General features: G+C 53.3%; 1 long non-coding RNA gene across 9 annotated transcripts; it reads right to left on the bottom strand.

Annotated features, from left to right (window-relative positions):
- Window positions 1-305: 305 nt before the first annotated feature.
- Window positions 306-24,006, bottom strand: LOC123606107. Of its 9 annotated transcripts, XR_006716097.1 has the most exons (6): window positions 23,285-24,005; window positions 15,414-15,835; window positions 13,363-13,697; window positions 11,881-11,947; window positions 3,354-3,585; window positions 306-2,326 (listed from the first exon to the last, which is right to left on the bottom strand). It is a non-coding gene; the product is annotated as an uncharacterized LOC123606107 (long non-coding RNA). The 9 variants fall into 9 exon arrangements; XR_006716103.1 differs by lacking the exon at window positions 3,354-3,585 and having other exon boundaries at window positions 23,285-24,003; XR_006716102.1 differs by lacking the exons at window positions 306-2,326; window positions 3,354-3,585 and adding an exon at window positions 7,940-9,892 and having other exon boundaries at window positions 23,285-24,003.
- Between the last annotated feature and the right edge of the window lie 89 nt (window positions 24,007-24,095).

Genomic DNA, 24,095 nt, shown 5'->3' on the forward strand with positions numbered 1-24,095 from the left:
TGGACCCAGGACGATGTGGCAGCGTTCTGGATGCTGGGAAGAGGGGCAGGGTCGCATGTACGTGGTGAGCGTTTGCTGGGCGCCACGGGTCATGAGACAGAGAAGCCAGTGAGGGCCCCGGAGGTGACTTTGGCCTGAGCACCCGGGAGCGACCAGAGCACGCGGTGAGTGACCGCTGGGCTCTGGAGGAATTCTCAGTCCCTGGCCAGGGCTTGGCGGTCACTCAGCAGGGCTGCAGCGTGCCTGCACATTCCAGCCTGCGGCAAACCTTTATTGCTGTCTGGGAAAGAGGACACAGATGTAAATCATTTGTTCAGTCATTTATTCACCCAGCAAATGTGTACTGAGCTCCTACTATCTGCCGGGCACGTGGCAGGAACTGGAGGTCTGCGGTGGTCTCTGTCCCCATGGAGCTTATGGCCCCTTAGGGCAGAGAGATGTGAATCAGATGATGACTGTCACAGGGAGTGAGCAAAGGGCTTCGTGGACAGGAGAAGCACTAGAGGGAGGCCCCTCCAGGGTCCATGTGAGCCGGAGAGGGTGAAGCTGAGGCAGGGAGGAGGAGGGCAGAGAGGTGGCAGGGATGATGGGGCTCTGAGGAGCAGAGGGGTTGGGGACAGGGACAGCGGGAAAGTCCAAGTCGGAAGGCTGAGGCAGAGCCGAGCCAGCAAATCAGGATGAAGCAGGACCCAGAGAGGCAGTGACCCACGTGAAAGGCCAGAGGTCAGGAAGGCCCCGGGGAGCTCAAGGAACTACGTGGAAGTTTCTGTCAGCTTTTGCCCTGTAACAAACGGCCCCAAAATGTAGTGCTTAAAACAACAGCCACTGAATGTGCTTGTGATTCTGTGACTCTCCACCTGGGCCCAGCAGGGCTTGCTCGCGTGTCTGAGGTCAGCAGGCAGGTTGTTGGAGCTGGGGGCCTTGGAGGTCCTGGGTGTGAGAGGGCTCCCCCCTGCTCCCCTGTGGGCCAGCCCGGGCCTGTCCCGCCAAAGCTGGGCAGGGGTGTGGGTGGGAGCTGCAGGGCCTTAGGAAGCCCAGGCTCAGAGGGGCACAACCTCACTGCTGCCACGTTCTGTGGACCAAGGTGAGTCACAGGCCAGCCCAGACTCAAGGGGTGGAGAGGCAGCTCCACGTCTGGACGGGAGACCCGGAAGGATGACGTCGTGCTTGCCGTGGTCAATGGGCTGACCTCGAGAGCAAGGGGGGGTGTGGGGTGGCCGCAGGGGGTGGAGTCTGTGTTGTGCAAGGGGAGACCACTCACCTGGGGACTTCAGCTCATTAACATCTTTCAAAAGTTGGGATGGATTGGAGCAGACAAGAGCACATGTGGGAAGAGCCGTGGCTCTGGTCTCTGGATGAGAGGGAGGTGGTGTGGACAAACCCCAGGGACTAGGGAGGGAGAGGCTGAAAGAAAATCTAGAGGTCCGTGTAGATGGTCGGCTGTGGGGCCAGGAAGAGGGTGTTGGGGTGACTCTTCAGGATCTGGACCTCAGAGTTCCCCGCCCAGATGACTTGGAGCCCCAGACCTGCCCCTCCAGGAGGGAGGGTGCATCACAGGAGTGTGCGCCCTGAGGCCCAGGAGAAGCAAGGGTGCTGTTTGTGGATGTGGATGTGGATGTGGGTGTGGACAGAGCATTGTCCCCAGTGTTCATGCACATGTGTGCTAGCCCTGAAGCTCTGGACGGGGCCGGGACAGGAGGAGAAGCAGGTAGACAACGCCTCTGTTTCCCTCTCACCCCGGGTTCCACAGATAGTAGGGGTGAGCCTGCTGGGGTCAAGGGAGAGCAATCACCGAGGGTTGGTGGTGTTTCAGAGACATTCATGTGGAGCTACAAACCGGTGGCTGGGTGCAAAAGATGGGAATTCAGGGGAGAGATCCCGGCAGGAGACGGAAATTTACAAGTCACTGGCAAAAAGACGGCAGACAAGGCACGAATACAGATGAAGTCACCTGGAAAGGCCGATCCCAGGGCATAGCATTGTTCCAAAGTTTTGATGAATTTCAATGAGAGCAGGGGGAAAAAAATGGTTCTCCCCTTGGGATAAATATCTTACTTGAAAGAGAAGTAAATATCAGAAAATGGCTGATTTCGTTATTTGATGAGATGAAGAAGGCCTCAAATCTGTTGCACGTGGACAAGGAAGATAAAAAGAAAAATCAACAAAGTCCAGGCGGTAATACTGGAATAATGGCTGATGTGCGAAAACGGGAGATGTGGTTGACAGGCATCCAGAACGCGGGAGTCAGAAGCTCGGAGGCCTGTGGACTGACACAGGAGTTCCTCTTCAGGGCAAGACAGATAGTTGCAGCATAGAAGCCAAGGGCCTTCGGGGGAGGAAAAAGCAAGGAAGGATGTAAGCCAGCGTGGATGAAAATACGCCCACTAATAAACCAAACCAAACAAACTTGAAAACTCAGTGGTAACATACAGCTGGGACATGTTTACATATTTCGCAGAAAAATGCTGAGCCCCCAGAAGCTTGCTGGCAGAAGACAGAAATTATTTTTAAAGACATGAGCTTCGGGGCGCCCGGGAGGCTCAGTTGGTCAAGCGTCCGACTTCAGCTCAGTCATGATCTCACAGTCCATGGGTTTGAGCCCCACAGGCTCTGTGCTGACAGCTCAGAGCCTGGAGACTGCTTCGGATTCTGTGTCTCCCTCTCTGTCTGCTCCTCCCCCACTCATGCTCTTTCTCTGTCTCTCAAAAATAAATAAACATTAGAAAAAAATAAAAATAAAATAAAATAAAGACATGAGCTTCAAACTGCACCCCTGAGAAACAGCCCCGAGTGACAGAAGCCCTCCGGGGGCAAGAGTAAGACAAAAGGATTCTACAACCAGCTAAGTAGCGTGCCTGATCCTTTCTCAGACTTGGAGTTATTGTCTGTCCCAGCCAGCTGCCCCTGGCATTTTTCTTCTCTATTTAACAGATGGGGAAACTGAGACCCAAACATCTGGAGGCCACACAGCTGGCAGGCCTCTGAGCCTCTGGTGGCCTCTTCCCCTGCATGGTTATGCCTTCCCCAGTGGTCAGTATCCCCTACATGTGGGCCCCCCTCTGTCACCAAGCATCCTTCATGTGACTGCTACTCTTGACTCCTGTCCGTCAACGCCTCCTCCAAGGCCCTGGGATGCAGGCTCCCCCTACCTCTGGTCCCATGTCCAACCCTGCCTGCCTGCTCTGTTGGGCAACCTGCACCATCCCAAGGGGGTGTCAACGCTTACGCTCCTGAGCAATGCTCTGTGCCCGGGGCCGCCACCTTTCCGGGTAGTGATCATCCCGGCTCCCACCTCCAGTGCGGGGTCAGGGGTGGGGAAGTGGGACTGCCTGGCGGTCAGACCCGAGCTTGACCTTCTGGGCCTCTGTTGCCTCGCATCTCTGATGAGGACTCAGTCTTCTATTTTCTTTACAGATGTCCTCCCTCAGGATGAAGGTTGTGACTTTTTTTTGTCCCAAACTTATGGCTCTTCAAGAGCCTGAGCTCTGGCTTCAGATGACTTGCCTTTAAATCCAGACTCTGCCATCTTTCAGCTGTGTGACCGGGGGTGAGTTCCTTCACATATCTGTGCCTCAGCATCCTTACCTATAGGACCGGACCATGAGTGCACCTGCTGTATAAGGCTATGTGAGCATTAAGTGAATTAATACTGGCAAAGCTCTTGGAATAGAGCCTGGCCTGGGCTAAGCTCTTGGTCCCGCTGTATGTCCTGCTGGATTCACGTCGTGGCCGCTCCCCTGCCTCAGACACCCTCATTCATCTTACAGAGTCTCCAAGTGCTCTCCTGGCTTCCACCTTATACAACCTCGCCCCTCTCCTTTGACTCTCCCTGTGTTGCTGTGGCCACACTAACTTCCTTGTTTTCTCAGCTACCGCAGGCTGGCTGCCTCAGGGCCTTTGCACCCTCTCCTCTTCCCTTCCCCTAGAAAGACTGCTGTCACTTCAACAAGCCCCACTCCCAGTGGCCTGTTCCAGACTGCCTCCTGTGTCTCTGGCCTGGCGTTCCTGAGCACAGCACTCTATTTCAGTTCTTCTCCACCGCGTATCCCCCTTCTGACCTCTCCTATCATTGCCAGCGTGAGCCTTTCTGCTGTCTGTTTTCTGTCTTCCCCGATAGAACACAAGCTCCTCGAGGGCAGAAGTCTTTGCCTGTGTGTTTGCTGCCCTGGTTCAAATGCCCAGGTGGTAGCTGACATGCAGCGGTGACTCATAATGTGGACTGAATTGGGATGTTGTGTCTGAGGCGGGCACATTCTTCAGGGCCTTGCACGGAAGGCAGAGGCCTGCACCCCAGAACCCCACCTGACTGCCACACGCCCCAGCGCCCGGCCCACAGTCAGAGGCTCACTTCTCGCGCCCCTAGCTATTCTCGCCCCCGAATTCTCCTGGTTTCTCCTACAGTGGCAACACGCCCAGTGCTGTATGGGACACATTTGCTCTTGCAACAAGTGGCCAGAGGCACGGAATAAAGTCCCGGTGAGGACCGAACCAGATAAAGAGCTATTTTCAGGCAGCTAAAGAGGTCTTGCTCCTGAGGATGAAGGATGGCCTGAGGCTGGGTCAGTGTGGAGGGCCCAGCCCTGCAGGGGCGAGATAGTGATCCCTCTCCCCGCCTACAAGAGGAACGGTAGCCGGTAGCTGGAGCGGAGCTGGGAGCCAGGCAGGGCTGCTGGTGGGGCTGGCAGTAACTGGGCAAAGGGGTTAGGAGTGGGTTAACCCAATTCCCTTTGATTCTCTTATCAAGAGCCAGTGACACACCTTGCAGATGTTAACCCAACTTTAAAAATGCAAATATCCTTGACCTAGCTCCACCCCCCACTTCCCCTTCCCCTTCCCCTGCTCGGCCCATTATGCTACAGGGGGTGCTGGCAGTGAATGGTGAGTCACATGCACAGTGGAACTGAAGTATCAGGGAATATCTGCTGTATCCATACAGAACAACCCCAGGGAGATTGTTAAGAAGTGTGTGTGTGTGTGTGTTAGAATCCACTTTGTGTATTAAAGATGGACACGCTTTTCTGCTTGGCAAACCCATGGAGATGGCCTCAGGGTGGCTTCTGGGCAGGGGCACTGCAGGAGGGGGTGACAGTAGGAGGCACACTGGCTCTTTATTGAACACCCATTTCCACTTTTTGACTTACTTGCTGTGCGCATGAGTTACACAGAAAACTCTGCTACCCTGAAAACAAACATAGGCGGCCACGGTCCCAGCAATGGGCATGCTGGGCACACAGTCACTCACCAGGCACGGACTCCCATTCCCTTCGTGCCCTGCTTGGGGCTCAGCACAGGGAGGGCGCCTTGGGCGTTCTGTTTTGGTTTTAAATGTTTTTTGTTTTTTGTTTTTTTTTTAATTTTAGTTTTTGGGAAAGAGAGAGAGAGTGCACGTGTGGGAGAGGGAGGGGCAGAGAGAGAGGGAGAGAGGAGTCCAAGCAGGCTCCGTGCTGTCAGGTCCAATGCGGGCCTCGATCTCACAACCGCGAGATCATGACCTGAGCCGAAACCAAGAGTCAGACAACCCACCGAGCCACGCAGGTGCCCCTGGTGCGTTCTGTTTTGAACCACGGAGAACCCATTCATAAGTCACCAGGAAGCCGACTGAGAGAATGTGGCGGTCCTGGACCATGCGAGCCCAGGACCGCAGATCCAGGGCTGAACGGCAGGATAGTGAAGAGCTCTGTGCAACTCCTCACTGGCCTTGGCTGGAAACAAGCCCTTCCTCTGGCCTGCTGACCTCTGCTCCACTGCCTGTGCTGACCATGCTACGGACACACTGGTGTTGTCTCGGTCTGTCTCACCTCAGTGCCTTTGCATGTGCCGAGCTCTTGGCTAGAGATGCTCTCGTGTGATTCTCAGCCTGGCTGGGCCCTTCCATGTAAGAGAAGCCTGTCTTGACAGTGCAGTATAACTATGCCTTCTGCTCCTCTTTTTTCCCTGTCTCACTCAGTCTGTGGCTGGTTTTCTTCAACCACGTTACAGGTAAGCTGTCTTCCCGACAGGTGTTCCTGTAAGCGCCAGGGAGCAGGGGCTGCGCTGACCTTGTCTGCTGCCTTCTCCTCAGCACCCAGAACGGAGCCTGTACCTGGTAGCTAGAGCACACACACCTGTCTCCTTGATGCCATCCCTCCCTAGCCCTTCTGCCCTGATTCTCATGGCCCCAGAGCCCACAGGAGTCAGTAGGGGGAGTCCTCTCACGGCCCCAGTATACCAACCCCATGTGGCCTCCCCCATCTCCCCCCAGCCTCACCTGGGGTCAGTACCGGTGTGCACAGGCAGGGCAGGAAGCCATAGGGTCCCGGATGGGACATCCTCCTCCCTGGATTCCCTCCTCCCCAGTAAGATGGGGACAAAAACAGTCAAGAGGATGATGCGGTGAGCGAAGGGAGGGAAAAGCCAGAGAGGAGAGAGCTTGGGCAGGTCCCAGGGAGCGGGGACGGGACAGCAGCAGGATCTGGCCATCTGGAGCGAGAGTGCAGAGAAGGGAAGTAAGGACCCTTGTCTGCAAACGCAGTGACCCCCCCCCCCCCCCCCCCACTTTAAAAAGTATCCATCCTCTGGAGCAAGCCTGAAAGGGACTCTTCAGGGGAGAGTGACTGTCTTGGTGCCTGCAATGAACTCTGATGTTTTCCTTCCTTTCCCTTTCGATTGTACCCTTCGGTTTTGTTCCGAACAAGGCTGATTGCACTTCACTAAAGGGATCGCCATGACCCACTTACTGGGCTCTAACTTGCAGCTGGACGTAGAGGTAAACACGTCTGGCAAGCGAGCATGGAGAGAAGGTGCCATCCAGGCCTGGATCTGCCGCTTCCCGTGCCCCTCCCCCCAGCACGTTGGGGTCGGGGACATGATGAGTGTCACACACCTTCCTCCATCCTGCTGGGTTGGGCTGGTCCCCCCACCCCAGATGCCACCCCAGGCTGAGCTCGGCCTCTGTCTGGCCTCTGTCTGTCGTTTCTTGCTGTGCCTTAGGAACATTCCAGCATAATCCCCTTTAGCTCAAATGCCACACCTGGGTGGTGACACACCCAAGGCGCCCTGGTGTGGATGGACCAGCAGGGAAGAGCCCTGTCCCGACCTCCAAGGGTGCCCTGCTCCCAGCCACTCCTCTGCCCTGCGCCCCACTCTGCAACCCCTGGGCTGCCCGTGACCCGGTGACGGAAGGGGGCACCTCACACAGCCTGCCCTGCCCTGGCGCTCTGACCAGGGGACGCCTGCACCTTCCTGGTGGGGAGATACTCTGAGTGTCCCGGCTGCCCACGATGCCTGTGTGCCTTGACACCTGTGCTCTCCCCTCACCCACCCTGGGCCCCCACCACATCTTGCATCTTGTGTTTTCTGAAGAGCCCCCAAAGTGGGAAAAAGCCCTTTCCGCAGGAGTCTAATCCAACCCAAAGGCTGGTCCTGGGGTTCCACACTTCATGTTCCCAAGGCCATTTCCTCTGCTGCTAGCCCGCCCCAGCCAGCGCTGGCTCTCACCTGGCTCTTCCATTGGCCACACTCCGCTCCCCACCCCCCGTCAGGGACTTCTGCTGTGTCCTGGAGGCTGACCTTGCACCTCAGAGGGGATGTCTGTGTGGCTGGGCCAATGAGAGGCGCTGCAGACAATGGGAGGTGGGAGCGGAGAGGGGTGAGGCGCTTCCCCTGAACCAAGGTTCTGGCCCGCTGCTGGCCCCTACCTTCCCACGCGGTTCCTCCAGCTCCTTCTGGCCTCGGTGGGGGTGACTAGTTGTGGGACTGCCCCTCACCTGCCCCACCTGCGCGGAGAGCCCTGTCTTTAACTCAGTATCACCCTTTTGAGGGCGTTGTCTGTCCTTCGGGGACTCTGGCTGACTGACACACCCCAGACACTCCCTTTTGCATACAACAGCAGGATAGTCTTTTTAAAACCTCAGTCTGGTCCAGTCTCTCCCTCCCCTAAACGTGCCATGGACTCCCACCATGCCGAGCAAACAAACAAAAATCTTTATTTCCATCTACAACAGCCTGGCGTTAAACTGCAAGTTGCAGCCCCTCAGGGGGTCAGGAGGTTAATTGCAGGGGTTGCATTCCTTTCCTTTCTTTTTCCTCCCTCCTTTTGAGGAGAGCAGAGCAGAATAGACAGAATAGAAAACCCCAGCACTCAGTGCCAGGAGTGCGGGTTAGGTGATGGGGTGAGACTTTTGCTAACACACAAGCTGGTGAAGCCGGAAGGTGAAGTCTCACCGTGGGTTGCGGTGTGCTGAATGTTGGAATCCCTGGCCTTCTCTGGCCTCCTCCCATTGCTCCTGCCTTACCCCCACAACTGCCTGGCTCACAGCCTCGGCTTCCTGTCAGCGCCTCAAACCCACATGCTCTTTCCCCCCTGAGGCCTTTGCATGTGCTGTTCCCTTGGCCTGGATTGCCTTCCGTTGGCTCCTCCTAAGAACTCCTCCTCACCCCAGTGTCACCTCCTCAGAGAGGCCCTCCCCGGTTGGCCACCCCGAAGCAGCTTCCCTCTGTCTGTCCTGGTCACAGGACATTGGTTCCTTAGAACCTCCATGAGGACATAAAAGCTGTTGGGTGAGTATTAGTAACTGTTTCTAGCACTTATTCGCATGAGGAGTTACGCCATGTCCCTTTACTCCTCTCCTTGCTTATTCCCACTGGAATAAAAGCTCCAGAAGATGGGCTTTTGCCTCTAGTTAATGGCTGTATCCCCAGACCAGTACTGGGTACACGGTAAGCACTGCCGTATCCCCGGGCCAGTACCCAGCATACAGTAAGTTCTCCATAAATGCGCGCCAGGTAAATGAGTGGATGAAGTGCTCCTGTAACAGAGAACAGGGAGGTTTCAGGGAAGCACATCTCAGGATGCCTTGCGTGTTTGGCGACCCTGGGTGGGGGCTGGGACTCAGAGGAGTGGGTGTGGGTGAGATGGCTGAGGGTCCTCGAGCCTCAGGCTTCGGCCCCTTGCCCGCCCTGGGCCCCGCTCGTGTCAGCACCTGTGGCTTGCAAGGTCCCACACAGCCCTGACCTGACAGCTGGAGCTCCCTACGGGTCCCTTCTCCTGGGACAGGTCCCTTCCTGTGGCAGAAACCTCGAGGATAGGCACCAGGAAAGCCCCCATCCTGCCTCTGTAGGTGGTGTCACCAGACACGGTCCTCTGTGTGGCTCCCCCTTCAGCTGAGAAGTCAGGATGGAAAGTGATACGTACTGTGAGGACCGAGGGAGATAGTGTGCTCTGCTGAAAGACTGATGTGCAGTGTGACATTGACAGTAAATCATCCCAAACTGGGGGCAGAGTGGGTGCCCGCTGGTTTGGCCAGTTGAAGAAGCAGCTCCTGGGTCCCACGATGGCTCGGACATTACATGTCAGTGGTGGTTCCTGAAATGCCACTGTCTGGACCCTCCCCCCACCCCCAACCTGGTAGCTTCTCCCGAATCCTCTTCTGTAGGGCAAATGCCTTTGGGAAAGGCCGTGCGATAGGGCTCAATAGGGCTCCTGCTCGGCTCGCAGTGGAAAAGAGTTTTTCTTGAAGGTGGGGATTATGCAAAAGGCCAACTCATGACAGGAGGAAGTGCTGAAGCCGGGAGAGCGTGCAGGGAAGACTGGTCATCCAGGGATGGCTGGCCTTGACTTTTAGACACAGGGGATGTCCTAACCTTAGCACACACCCATCCAAATAATCCCAGCTGGACTAAAGAAGCAAGTGAGAACACCGAACCGTGACAGCACTGGAAGCAATGCAACAGGGCGAAAATGTGACTAATCCACAGGTAACCCTGAAAGAGAGGAATTTGCTAGATATGACCCCAAAGGCAGACTCCTTAACTGCATTTGGCTCCATCAATCTAAAAAAAAATCCTGCAGCTTCAAAACGTGGCTGGTCACATCCCTGGTGCATAGAGTTCACGCACCCTCCCTGTGTAGCTCCTACACACTGGTAAGAGAAATATCAGTATCTCTATACAAAGTAGAGATAGGACTCCACGAAGAAACACAAACTGCCAGTAAAATATAAACACAAGAAAAAATGCAACTTCACCAATAATCCAAGAGATACACATGAAAACAATGGCACTTTTTAAAAAACCTGACACCCTGGCAAAAACTGCCCAAAATGTTGTCACTTTTTATGAAGTGCTAATATTCAGTACCGACCAGGATATTGGAACTTGGGGATTGAGATTCATTGATGGCAGGGATCCAGATTAATATAATTTTTGGAGGACAAATTGGTCAAAGAAACCAAATCTAAAAATACCCCTTGACTCAGAAATCTCACTTTTCAAATTTATCTTTAAGAAATAGTAGGATAAGTACACAAAGACTATTGCAGTTTTGTATATATGAAAATTTGGAAACAATGTAAATGTCCTTCATGAATGGATTTGGTAGGGGGCACCTGGGTGGCTCAGTTGGTTAAGCATCCAACTTTGCTCAGATCATGGTCCCATGGTTCATGGGTTCAAGCCCTGCGTCGGGCTCTGTGCTGACAGTTCAGAGCCTGGAGCCTGCTTTGGATTCTGTGTCTCCCTCTCTCTCTGCCTCTGCCCCACTCATAGTCTGTCTCTCTCTGTTTCTCTCAAAAATAAATAAACATTAAAAAAAAATTTTTTTTAAAAAAGAAAAACCAGATTTGGTAGGATCCCTATGTTATACAGCTGAAACTAATATAACATCATATGTCAACTATGCCTCAATAAAAAATAAAGATACATTATTTAAAAAAAAAAGATTTACCAAATATAGAATATTAGGCAACTTAATAAAAGTAATTGCTATTGGGGCACCTGCGTGGCTCAGTCGGTTAAGTGTCTGACTCTTGATTTCAGCTCAGGTCATGATCTCATGGTCATGGGATTGAGCCACATGTCGGTCTCCATGCTGGGTGTGGAATCTGTTTGAGATTTTCTTTCTGTCTCATTCTCTTTCTCTCTCTCTCTCTCCTGCCCCCCCCCATTTGCTCTCTCTCTTTCAAAAAAAAAAGTAAAATGTTTAAAAGTATCTGCTTTTGGGGCGCGTAGGTGGCTCAGTCGGTTGGGCGTCTGATTTTGGCTCAGGTCATGATCTCATGGTTCGTGAGTTTGAGCCCCACGTCAGGCTCTGTGCTGACACCTCAGAGCCTGGAGCCTGCTTCGGATTCTGTTTCTCCCTCTCCCTCTGCCCCTCCCCTGCTTGCACTCTGTGTCTCTCTCAAACATAAATAAACATTAAAATTTTTTTTTAAAAAAGTAACTGCTATTAATTTATCATTATTGGCACAGGAAGAGGTACACAATATATTGTTCTGTTTGAAAAGGCTCTAGAAACAACCCAAGTGTCCATCAATGGATGAATGGATAAGCAAAATGTGATAGAATATGGTTCAGCCTTTAAAAGGAAAGAAACGCTGTCACATGCTACAACATGGGTGAACCTCAAGGACATTCTGGTTCATGAAAGAAGCCAGTTACCAAAGGACAAATATTGTATGATCCCACTCCTATGAGGCCTCTGGAGTGGTCAAACTCACAGAGACAGAAAGTAGAGGGGTGGGTGCAGGGGCACGGGGAGGGGAATGGGGAGTTGGTGTTTAATGGGGACAGAGTTTCAGTTTGGGGAGACGAAAAATTTTGGAAATAGACAGTGGGGATGGTTGCACAACAGTGTGAATGTACTTAATGCCACTGACTGCACATTTCAATGGTTAAGATGGTCAATTTTATGTTACATGTTTGTAGTCACGAGTTTTACAAAGTTTCTAAAATAGTATGTATGATGTGTTTCCATTTTTGTAATATAGCAAGAAAACATTAACAATGATGGGATTATAGATCAGTGTTTTCTTCTTTTTTATACCTGTCTGTATTTTCTGATTTGAGGGCAGTGAGAGCATTTACTACTATACTAATAAAAAACCTATTTAAAAAATAACATACCAAGTTGCACAATCAAACGATATTTTTTTTCTGGTTATAGAAGTAGTATATATTCATTGTAGAAAATCTGGAAAAGTGAAAAATAGAATGGTAAAAAAAGATCACTTGTAATCCCATTATTCAATGTAAATACTTTCATTTAAAAAAATTTTTTTAGGGGCACCTGGGTGGCTTGGTCAGTTAAGCGTCCGACTTCGGCTCAGGTCATGATCTCACGGTCCGTGAGTTCGAGCCCCGCATCGGGCTCTGTGCTGACCGCTCAGAGCCTGGAGCCTGTTTCAGATTCTGTGTCTCCCTCTCTCTCTGCCCCTCCCTTGTTCATGCTCTGTCTCTCTCTGTCTCAGAAATAAATAAACATAAAAAAAAAAATTAAAAAAAAAAATTTTTAATGGTTATTTATTTTTGAGAAAGAGAGCGAGAGAATGAGTAGGGGAGGGGCAGACACACACACACACACACACACACACACACACACAGAATCCGAAGCAGGCTCTAGGCTCTGAGCTGTCAGCACAGAGCCCAACGCAGGGCTCGAACTCACGGACCTTGAGATCATGACCTGAGCTGAAGTCGGATGCTTAACCGACTGAGCCACCCAGAAGCCCCTCTAATGTTTTCTATAAACATATATTCTTTACATAATCACATATAGAATAACTCCTACATAAATTTTTCATCCTGCCTTTTTTCACTGTAACTTTTATCAAATAGTCTTGTGAAAACCCAATTTAAATAGATAAATGATATTCCACTACATAGATGGGGCATTGTTCATTATCACTTTCCTTTGGCTGGACATTCATTCAGTGGTTTCTAATTTTTCTCAGCTGGAAGCAACATTGGGAAGAACAAGCTTGTATAGAAATCTGCCAACAAATCCGATCACTTCTTTGTGATCAGTTCCTAAAAGTAGACTTACAGACTGAAAAGTGATGTCTATATTGCAAGGTTGCTTTCTGGAAATGTACCTCTTCCCAACAGTGTTGTCACTTAAAATATCCTTGTCAGTTGGATGAAGACAGCACGTTTTCATTTGTGTTCTTTTGATCAGTGGTGACGTTAGAAATTTCCCTGTGCACGCACTGGCCATTTGCGCATTCTGTTTACGTCTTTTTCCCACTTGGGTCACCATTTTCCTTGTTGTGTTTTGAAATGACAAGGAATTCCTCCCTGAATCTGCCAGGTGGCTATTGTCAGGCTGGCGTGGTGCCCGCCCAGTGCTCTCTGTATCTTCGTGTAAGTCCAAGATTCTGACACAGACCCCCCTGCTTACCTGTGAAGCCTGCCCTGTGGGTGCCGATCAGTGATCACTTCCCAGCCCCACTGGTTCCCTGTGGTTTGCTTGGGGCCCGTGATAGCTAGCGACTTCCCGGACTACCAGGATAGGCACCTGGGGAAAGGAGATGGGGACCTCAAGTACAAGGGTGGCTTAAAAAGCACACACTAAACCTCGAGGGCTTTAACTAGGCAGGAATGACTCACCAACTCCCTGTTATCCATCAACATCTCTCTGCTGGAGCGAGGAGGGGCCGGATTTCACTGGGAAGGTGATTTTGATCCATCTTCGTTTCTGCATGTGAATTCAATTCCTTCCATTGAACCGTGGCTCTGGCATTTTTCTCTCATAATTTCCATCTGTCGCTCTGATTTGGTTCTCAGGTGTGTCCATTCTGCTATTCAGTCTTGGTTGGGTTTTCATGATTACTGTGAACGCTTACGTTTTCGAACGTTCTTTCCTGTTCTCTGAATGCTCCTTTTTCATAGTGGTTGGTTCTTGTTTTACAGGTTTGCTATTCCCGTGGTGATAACAACAGCGCCTGCATCACAGAGAAGTTGTGTGGCTTAAGCGAAGTGGAAGTTGTAAAGCACTTAAAATAATGCCCAGCATATAGAAAACACTCATAAATGCTAGCCCTTAGCTCCAAGCCTGGTGTATAACAAGCACTTAATAAAAGTTACCTGACTTATTAGCATCAGTTCATAGAAGCTTTTCCAAGAAAGCTTGGGAGCTCGGGGGCTGTGTCAATGGCCTGGGGTGCATTGCTTGCCCCGGCCTCCCAGTACAGTCGAGGGAGCCACCCACAGCCTGATTTCACCTTTCCTTCCCCAAGACTGTGCCTCAATGGCCTCAAGAGACCATTGGTTCAGAGTCTTCCACTGAGGACCCCTCAGAGGCTATTTTGGCCAAACGTTTGGTGCGGAGGGGAAAACAGTCCCACAGAGTATATATAGTGACTCGCTCTGATCTCTGCAGCTGGACACAGGACAGGACTGCAGGTGTCTGGCTTCCCAGCCCCACTGGCAGACAGACACAAACCCGGCCACACAGCTCACACCCCAACCTTGTTTTCTCCCAGTGACAGTGGCTCCTTCTGCGTGGTGGCCTTAAAGGGAAGAGACATCCCTCCCCTTTTTCTTTCCCCTTCCCACGGGCTAGAGCCCACTTGTAGCTGTGAGTCGTCATGTGGGAGAGGGCAAGGCCCTACAGGGAAGGAGCCTGGCAGGCAGCAGTCTGGCCTGGTGGGTGGGTGCGAGATGGATTCCTCTCTTATTTACAACGCTGCCAGTCTCGGAGCCAGTGTCACATCTTTGTCCTGGGCCTCCCCCCTCCCAACAGTGGGCTGGAAGCTTGGCTCAACCCCAGGCCTGTGCCCACTTGGCTGCTGGTCACTACTTGGACCTCCAGAGCCATGCAAGATCCCCTAGGCCTAGGTGCAGTGGGATCGTCCAGAGGTGTGGGGGTAAGGACAGTAAGGACTGAGTGACAGAAGATGCTGAAGAGGCGAATGCCAGGTGTCACTGCCGGAGCTGGGCTTCATCTGTCTCCTGCCCTGGGAATTGCGTGAGGTCCGATGCCCTGACCCACCCCCTCCAGGCTCCCACCTGACACCTTGCTAGGGGACCCTCTCTCCAGACCCTTCTTCTACTGCCCCTTCCCAGGGTTTCAAAGCCTTCTCCAGGAAGCAACAGACGCCTCCCAAATTCCCATGACCTTGTTATTTTCCGGAACCTGGGCACCACCTCCTGCCAGCTGGGCTGCGTGATTTCTAGTAAGTGACTTCTCCATGCCTCTGTTTTCCCATCTGTAGCATGGACCAAGTAGGAGGGGGGCTATGGGGGTTAAATAAAGTCACCTGTTTAAAGAGATTAGCACAGGGGCACCTGGGTGGCTCAGTCGGTTAAGCTTCCGACTTCAGCTCAGGTCATGATCTCACGGTTTGTGGGTTCGAGCCCCGCATCGGGCTTAGTGCTGACAGCTCAGAGCCTGGAGCCCGCTTCAGATTCTGTGTCCTTTCCTCTCTCCCCCTCCCCACTCATGCTCTGTTGCTCTCTCTCTCTCTCTCAAAAATAAATAAACATTAAACAAAATTAAAATAGATTAGCACAGCGTTGGGCATACTTCCTGCCTTCCCCTTGCCCACTTGACTTTTGCCCAGGGGACTCCTGCTGTTTCCAACCAGTGGGCCCATTAAGTTGTATCCCATGCAGGGTTGCCGAGCGCCCCCCAGAGGAAACTTTCCTTCTCCACTGACTTGCTAGGCCAGCAGCCAGCTTGGATGATGATGCTTCCCCCTTCCCGGGTACAGGGAGGTGGGGTAGATGCAGCATCGAGAGCGCTGGTGGTCTTGTGAGGACTGTTGGTCCCAGGACTGCAGGCTGGTGTGAGGTCTGAGGTGGGGGTCCGCCTCTGCTGCATCCATCCGTTCTGGCTCCATCCTGACTCCTGACAGGGAGATCCTCTCTGAGTGGCAGGGAAGGGTACAGGTGGCCTGGGAGGAGCGGCAGGGTGAAGCGACAGTGGGGATGCTGTCCTGGGGCCAAGCTCCACAGCCTGGGATGGGAGAAGAGAAGTCTCTGGAGCAAGATATGTCTCAGTTCTCTTTTTGTCTTTGCCAGTGCATTTGCTGTGTGACCTTGGGTGAATTGCCCACCTCTCTGGCCTCAACTTTCTTTTCTGTAAAACGGGAAGAGTCAAGATGTGAGCGCTGCCCCCCGTGTCACAGCTCCGGGCCTGGCACGCCACAGACCCCGCCCTCCTCCACCTGTCTCAGAGTGCGTGGCTGTGAAGGGTCCAGCATAGACCCGGCACATGGTAAGTCCACCCCCTTTCTCCGCTGCCCTCTCCAGCAGCCTGGGACTGGTGAGGCTGCTTGGCACCCCTTACTATGAGGCAGATCTGGGCTTCCTGCCCTCGCCGGTGGTGGTAGGTGTCAGCAGGAATTGGATGACTAGGGAGGGCTGGCTGCTGTGATTGGCCGTGCTGCCTCCATGACGTGAGTCCTCAGTGTGACCCTCACTGAGGGGGCCAGGAGCAGGGGCTCGAAGGCCTCCTCCGCCTGGTGGCCTGGCTCATATGTCAGCGTTGGGACAAGTGTCTACCTGATTTCAGCAGGCTGGCAGCTCCTGCATCAGGGGAGGGGCTGCATCTCAACACTCCCTCCTAGCCTGGTGTGCACTGTCCAGCGTGGTGGCTGCCAGCCGCATGCGGTACCTTACTGGACAACAGGCATACATGGAGCATTTCCTGCCTCACAGAAGGTTCTAGCGGATAGTGCTGCTCTAGATTTCTATACAACTTCACTCCATGAGCTGGGCACTGCGGCGGTCCTGAGATGGCTGAGAAAGGGTCCAGCCCCCAAAGAACGCATTCACTCACTCATCATATAATAGTCAAGGACCTTCTAGGTGCCGGGAGCAACATGGTGATGACCAATGTGGACCTGTTCCCTGGCTTCACAGAGCTTCCTGTTCTACAGGTAGCCAAATCTCTGCCATTAACAGAGACTCAAAGTAGTGTTGGCTTAAACAAGCTACACTTTGAGTTTTCTCTCCTTGAAATCCCACGCTGGTGAGGCAGTGCACTCTGAGGCTGTTTGGATCTGTATTCCTTCTACCTTGTCCATCCCTCCAGCAGACAGCATTGGCCTTGTCTGCCCGCATTCCAGCCAGCAGGGAGGAGAAGGGAACATGGAAGGAGGCACACCCCTTCTCTTCCCAGGGGAACTCAGAAGGGACAGCCACCACTTCTGTGTACATCCCATTGGCTAGCTGCAAGAAAGGCTGAGGAATGCAAGCTTTCTTTGGGGCAATACTGTGCTCTGCTGAAAACTGGGAGTTCTGGGAAGGGATGGATAGGGATCTGAGGACTGGCAATCTTTGCCCCAGAGAGACAAGCATGAAAGAAATGAACACACATAAATGGATAAACCTTGAAAAATTCTTTGAAGGAGAGGCACATAGTGTAGGGAAAACATATAAAGGAGGTCAGGTAGGCTTCCCTGAGGAAGTGACATCTGAGCTAACAGGAAAGAGGGGTAAGAGGGCTCACAGTAAAGGAACAAAGGCAGTGGTGGGTGCAAAGGCCCTGTGATCACAGGACGCATAGCACACTTCGGAAACTTAAGAAGGCCTGGTCCACAAAAGAATACACAGAAATCTATGGACAGGGCAGATACAGTCCCCAAGAATGGCCCTTAGAAAGGAGCTACGTGGTGTTGGGACTCAGATACCTACTCTGTTCCAGGCACCTTTCTAAGGTTTCTGTGTGTGTTAATGCGTTTAATCCTTGAACAACCTATGAGACAGCTACCTGGGCCAGTTCTCATCTTCAGAGAGCAGATGCCAAGAAGGGGTTAGACGTGCAAGAGGCTAGTGGGGCAGTGCCTGTGGAGGATGAGGGGAAGGAAGTAGGAGCAGGAATTGGCAGGGAGAGCCTTCGATCTGGTTGTGGGGTTGGCACCCGTGAAAGGAGAAGGGAGGAGGGAGGATGAGGAGGGAGAGCCTCGGGCTGCAGTGCAGCCGGGAGACAACTGGGCCACATTCGGTGGAAAGCCCCAGGGGTCAGCCTGCCTGTGGGGAAGCGGGGGTCAGGCAGGAGCGGCGGCTCCAGTGCCTAACATCCTGACTTCTGGGTGAAGCTCAGCCAGATCCCCAGGTGGGGCTGCTGCTGGAGGCGGTCAGTCAGCAGTGCTCCGTGTGGCAGCCCTTTAAGAGAGACTGAGCAGGACACCTGCATGGCCGAGGCACGATTGCTGCTGTCCCCGCATCGTAGATATGGTGGCCCACAAGGGGAAACAACGTTCCTAGAGTTACGCAGCTCGGGGGTGGCAGGAGCATGATGTGAGCCCAGGCAGGTCAGTGCAGAGTCCTTGCTGTCCTTGGGTGGGACACGTGGGGCAGGAGGCGCGTCACTCAGAGCCATGGATGCCCGGGGAAGTTAGGGCGCCGACCTTTTACTGTGACCATGGGGAGCCAGTGTGGGCTCTGAGGCAGGAGACTGCTCTGCCTGGCCACCTGCGTCCCCCCGCAGCATGGCCATCCTGCTGCCCCCACACATGACTAGGTGGGAATTGCTGGATGAAGCACTGGGTGAGGGGGGTGCCGGGATGGGGGCACCCTGGGGGGTTATGATGTTACTATATCCCCCCCAATTCATACGTTGAAATCCTCAGTACCTCAGAATATGTACTGTATTGGGAGACACAGTCTTTACAGAGGCAATTGAGGTAAAATGTGGTCATTGGGGTGTCCACGCATCTCACCTGACAGGTGTTAATAAGAAGAGGAGGTTAGGGCCCAGCCCACGTGAAGAGTCGGAGAAGGCCACCATCCACAGAAGGAAGCAGGATTGCTTCATCTTGATCTCAGACTTCTGGCCTCCAGAACCGTGCGGAAATCATGCGTGTCGTCTGAGCTGCCTGGTCCGTGTTACTTGTCACAGCAGCCTGGGCTTACTAGTACCCCGGGGCAGAGGGGCAGGCCTAAGGGGTTTTCCTTGGGACGCCTGGTGACGTCTGCGAGCTGTCAAGGGGAGATGTCTGGGGAGGATTTGGAGCTGGGGGCTTTGGGGAGGCCAGGGCCGCAGACATCCCATGCCTCATGGACGCGGTTTATGGGACCACACACAGGGCTCCTGCCGGGGAGCAGAACGGCAGAACTGGCGAGGCCCACCAAGCATGTTCGGGACAGGCCCTGCCAGGCCTCGTGTCTCGTCCAAGCCATCTGGCTGTGGGTGTCCCGGGCCCTGCGGTGGGCCCAGCCCCTCAGCCAGGCCTCGGGAGCCCGCCAGGACAGGGCCGCATGGGCCCGAGGGGGCAAGTGTGTGCGGACCCTGCCATGACCGCGTCATTGGCCCCTGCGAACAGGCGCCCCCCTCTGAGCATCATTTCCTTGTCTGTGATGCCGGCCTCTGGGGTGCCGTGAACACACAACAAAGTGAGCATCTTTGAAGTGCGATGCGTGCGCCTCCATATTATTAACCCGAAAGCTGGAGATACCCAGCCAGGAGGGTTGCCCCCAGACGGGCCTGTGGAAGAGAGACTTTGGGCGAGGATGGGGGCACGGTGGGAGGCAGAGGCTTTCTGGGCAAAGGTTAGGAGAGGGGGGGCTTCAAGCTCTGCCAGGATGCCTGAGAGGAGCCACGCCCACTGGAGAGACACAGCCAGCTGACAGTGACCCACAGGGGACAAATGCAACGTCAGGTTCCTCCCATCCTCACCTATCACCAGTGCCTCCCACTGGCCAAACCCTCTCGGAAACCAAAGGGCCCCCGTTCATGGTCTGTGCAGATAAGCCTCTGGGGGCACAGAGCAGGGGCAGAAGGGCAGAGAGAGATCTGGAGGGGCAAACACAGAATGTGCAGCACACAGAAAGGGGCATCATTCGCTTCCTTTGTAGACACAAAAGAGACAAGCATAGTATGTACAATTAAGTCACATGGAAACAGAAATGCTGAGCGGAACTGAGGCCGAGTGCAATTTTACTCTTCATTTCATGCCTTTCTGCGGTGCTTCAACACTAAAACAATGTGCAGGTGTTACTTTTAAAAGAATTACTCAAGGGGCACCCGGGGGGCTCAGTCGGTTAAGTGCCTGACTCTTGATTTCAGCTCAGGTGGTGATCTCAGTTTCTGAGATCGAGCCCTGCGTCAGGCTCTGCGTTGATGGTGTGGAGCCTGCTTGGGACTCTCTCTCTGCCTGTGCATTCTCTTTCTCTCTCTCAAAATAAATAAATAAACTTCAAAAAAGAAAATAATTATTCAAACAAATGGCTTGGATGTCAGTCCAAGTGGCTTGGGCTTGTACCTGCAAGGGGACAGAGAATCTACACCCTTGGTTCCATCCACAGTGTGACCACTGTTTCATAGGCTTTCTTGTATTTTCCGGCATTCCAGAACACGTCCTGGACTGCCTCCTCTCCAAGGGGGCCTGGACATACACTTCTCAGCAAAGTTGCTCCCTCCTCCCCAGGAGGGGCTCCTGGCTGCCCTGTTAGAGCTCATTTACTGCCATTATCCAGCTGCCCCCTGGGGGGGGGGTGCTGTGTGCCAGGCTTCCCATTCCCCAGCATTGCCCAGTGCTGCTAACCGCCTGTCCTCAGTCTCTGGACCTTTCCAATGCCTTTTCCCATCTATTACTGTTTTGGCTCCTCCAACAACCCTGGGAGGTAATGAAGTCAGGGGTCCTGGCACCCATTTTATAGATGAGAAAGCTGAGGCTCTGATGGGCAAAGTAACTTGGACGGACTCTACCAGGACCGGAGGCCAGGCTGCCATAAACACAGTCCCGTTGGGCTGAGACCCAGGCTGCCTCCCAGTCTGGAATTCTAGCAGATGCCAGAGAGACCACCATTTATGGCAGAGATGGGGAGGAGGGAAGCTGAGGAGCCCTCTGTCTCCCGGAGCTGTGCCTGTGTCCTTGAAACAGGGAAAGCTGGAGCCCCTGCCCTAGAGGTGAGCCCCACTTCTGTTCCTGGGGTCTTTGCAACCGTTCAGGGCTGGACAGGCACCAGGGACTCGGGTCCTTTTCTGTGAGAGATGATGTACAAGTAGGGAAGGAATTAATTGCGTGGGAACGTTGGGGGTTTTCATTGCTATGAAGAGAAATATTTCTTTTTCTTTGTCATCTGTTTGGAAAACCACTACCTGGTTTCTTTTTCTTCTAACAGAGTCTCCCCACAATATGGGGAGAGTTTTTCTCCTTAGATACAGCCATACCTAACTGCTCAGGTGGACATTCAGCTACTTAGGCTGCCAGTGTCCCCACATTCACTCATTCATTTATTTATTTTCTCAACAAAAGTTTACTGAGGCCCTACTACATGCCGGGCACAGTGCCACAAAGGATAGGCATGTGAGACCTGGTCTTGCCTGGAGGTGGGAGAGGTTTTTACGGGACTATGTCCCCAAGAAAGGTAAGTTTGAGCTGGTGGCTGAAGGATGAATACGGTTCACCAGGCCAAGGTGGGTGCTGGAGGGAGGAGGAGACTGATGCAAAGAGAAGGCACCCTGTACAAAGGCAGTCCTTGGAAACTAGCTTGAGGGTGCTCTGGGTCTCTTTGGGGAAAACCGTTCTAATTTCTCCAGTGGCCAACTCCTTAACTCATTTGGGGTAGGTCCCTCAGCCCTGTTGAATTCCTCTCAAGCCGACCTTTTTGCTTTAAGTCCGAAATTCATTAATTCAACAACTGAGCGCTTACTATGTGCCTGATGCTAGAAATATGAAGGGAACAGGTGGAGAGAAATCACTGCTTTGGTGGCGCTTACATTCTATGAGAGGAGACAAAAACAAATAAAATATAAAATATATAATACATTAGCAGGGAGTAAATGCCAATTAAAAAGTTAAACAGGATAAGGGAATAGGAAATACTAGGGAGAGTGTTAACATTAAGAGAGAGAGAGACAGAGTGCGAGTGGGGGAGGTGCAGAGAGACAGGGAGACACAGAATCCGAAGCAGGCTCCAGGCTCCCAGCTGTCAGTGCAGAGCCCGACTTGGGGCTCAAACTCACAGACTCACGGACCGTGAAATCATGACCTGAGCAGAAGTCGGCCCCCCAACTGACTGAGCCACCCAGGAGCCCCAGGGAGAGTGTTAACATTTTAGACTGGGTGGTTAAGGCAGGCCTCCCTGAGAAGATAACATGCGGAGAAAACCCTGAAGGAGGCGAGAGAACCATGTCATTTGTGTGGAAAGAGCTTGTACAGGCAGTGGGAAGAGCACATGCAAGGGCTCTGAGGTAGGACTGTGCCTGGTATGTTTGGGGAACTGCAAGGAGGCCAGTGTGGCTGGAATGATGTGAGCAAGGGGAAAGGAGTAGAGTGTAAGGTCAGGGATCTAATTTTGGGGGGGAGGCGATCCTGTAGGGCATTGCAGGCTGTGATGCTGGGAACCCCTGGAATGTTCTGAGCCAATGAGAGACATGATCTGACTCAGGTTGTAACAGGAGCACCTTGGCTGTCCTTCAGTTTCTTCCCCTCCCCTCAGTTTTATTAAGACATAGTTGACATGCAGTATTGTATGAGTTTAGTGTGTACAACATGACAGTTCGACACCTATTTTGTGAAATAATTACTGTAGTTTTAGTTAGCAGCCATCATCTCATATAGATATAATAAAAAGGAAAAAAGGAAAGGAAAAAAAAGGAAAAAAATTTTCCTTCTGGTGAGACCTCTTGGGACCCACTCTCTTTTTTTTTTTTTTTTTTTTTTCAACATTTATTTATTTTCGGGACAGAGAGAGACAGAGCATGAATGGGGGAGGGGCAGAGAGAGAGGGAAACACAGAATCGGAAACAGGCTCCAGGCTCTGAGCCATCAGCCCAGAGCCTGACGCGGGGCTCGAACTCACGGACCGCGAGATTGTGACCTGGCTGAAGTCAGACGCTTAACCGACTGCGCCACCCAGGCGCCCCGGGACTCACTCTCTTAATCACTTTCCTGTATATCACACAGCAGCACAGTGCATCATGTTGCACATGACTTCCTGGGACTTAGTTCTCTTACACCTGAAAGTTTGTACCTTTTGATCCCCCTTCTCCAAATCCTTCTCCCCTGACCCTCTGCCTCTGGGACCACAAGTCTGATCTCTTTTTCTATGAGTTTTTTTGTTTGTTTGTTTTTAGTTTTTAAAATTTCACAGAGAAGTGAAGTCACACAGTATTTATCCTTTTCTGCTTTTCAGTTTCTGACCACCTACGTGCTGAAGCTGCTATGGATGTATTTCACCTTTAACACCAGTGTCCCCTAACCTGTCCCCGCCCCCCCCACCCCAGCCCCTGCCACCCCCAGCTGGGTTTGGCTCCTGGTGGCAGCAGGAGCCACATTCCTGGCCCCAGCTGGGTATACAGGGAGGACCACATGACCCAGGGGCAAGCACCAGCCTGGACTTAGGAGCCCAGACCCACAGCATTCCAGAGAGCAGGGAAAGGTCCTGGCTATGAGTACGCTGCTCTGGCAATACACTGGGAGAAAAGTGGAGGGAATGCTCTCTATCTCCCAGGCCAGGAAGGGAAAGGATGTCAACTCCTTAGAAGGAGCTCTGCCCACGTGTCCCTGTGTTGCCCGGAAAATGCCCTCTGGGGGCAGGCAGACAGGCTCTGCCTCACCCCCTCCTCTCTCCTTACCGGCCGAGTCACCCGGGGAGGACCCGTGGCCCCTCACAGTCCATGTCTTCATCTGTAGGCTGAGGATCCAACAGGAGTGTGAGTTAAAGGGCGTTAGCAGGGTGCGTGGCACCGTCGGCTCACTGCCACCTCTTGGGCAAGTTCCTCTCGGCCTTGCTCTTCCCACCTCCGCGCGGAGTGCCAAAGCGTCCCGGGACTGCTGCGGACCACAGCAGCCTGAGAGTGAAGCACAGGTCGGTCCTCAGGAAGGTGGCCCAGACCTGGGGGTGTCACTGATTCGAGGCAGGGGTCAGACGCCCTAGGCCGTTCTGGAGGCTGGGAGGCTCCGAGGCAGCGCAGCGAGCGTGCACTTTCCCGAGGGTAACCGTGATCGCTAGGCAGAAACACCGTACCGTATTTCTCCAACAGTACGTCCCCAGGGTAACCCCCCACTTTATCCGGCCCACAGCCGGAGGCCAGCTGCGGGTACCGGAATGGAGGTGGGAGTGAGGGTGGCGGTAGAGGCCAGACCTGCCCTGGCGGCCTCATGACGCCCGCCCCTTCCTGGACTCCATTTCTCGCGGGGCCCGCGGCCAGTTTCCCGTCCTCACCTGGGGACCGACCTGCAGAAGCGACGCCCGCGGACTGCGCGAGGCCACGGCCGGGATGGGGGGAGGGGAAGTGGCCGGAGAGCCCGCGCTGCGCGCAGCCGACAACTCCCGAAGCCTGAGCGAGGGGCTGGGGGCGGGACCAGGGCCGGGGCTGGGGGCGGGGCCGGGGCCGGGGCCGGGGGCGGGGCCGAGGCGGGGCCGGGGCCGGGGCGGGGCGCGTG

Source organism: Leopardus geoffroyi, chromosome A2 (genome assembly GCF_018350155.1).
Source record: "Leopardus geoffroyi isolate Oge1 chromosome A2, O.geoffroyi_Oge1_pat1.0, whole genome shotgun sequence".
Lineage (NCBI taxonomy): Eukaryota > Metazoa > Chordata > Mammalia > Carnivora > Felidae > Leopardus > Leopardus geoffroyi.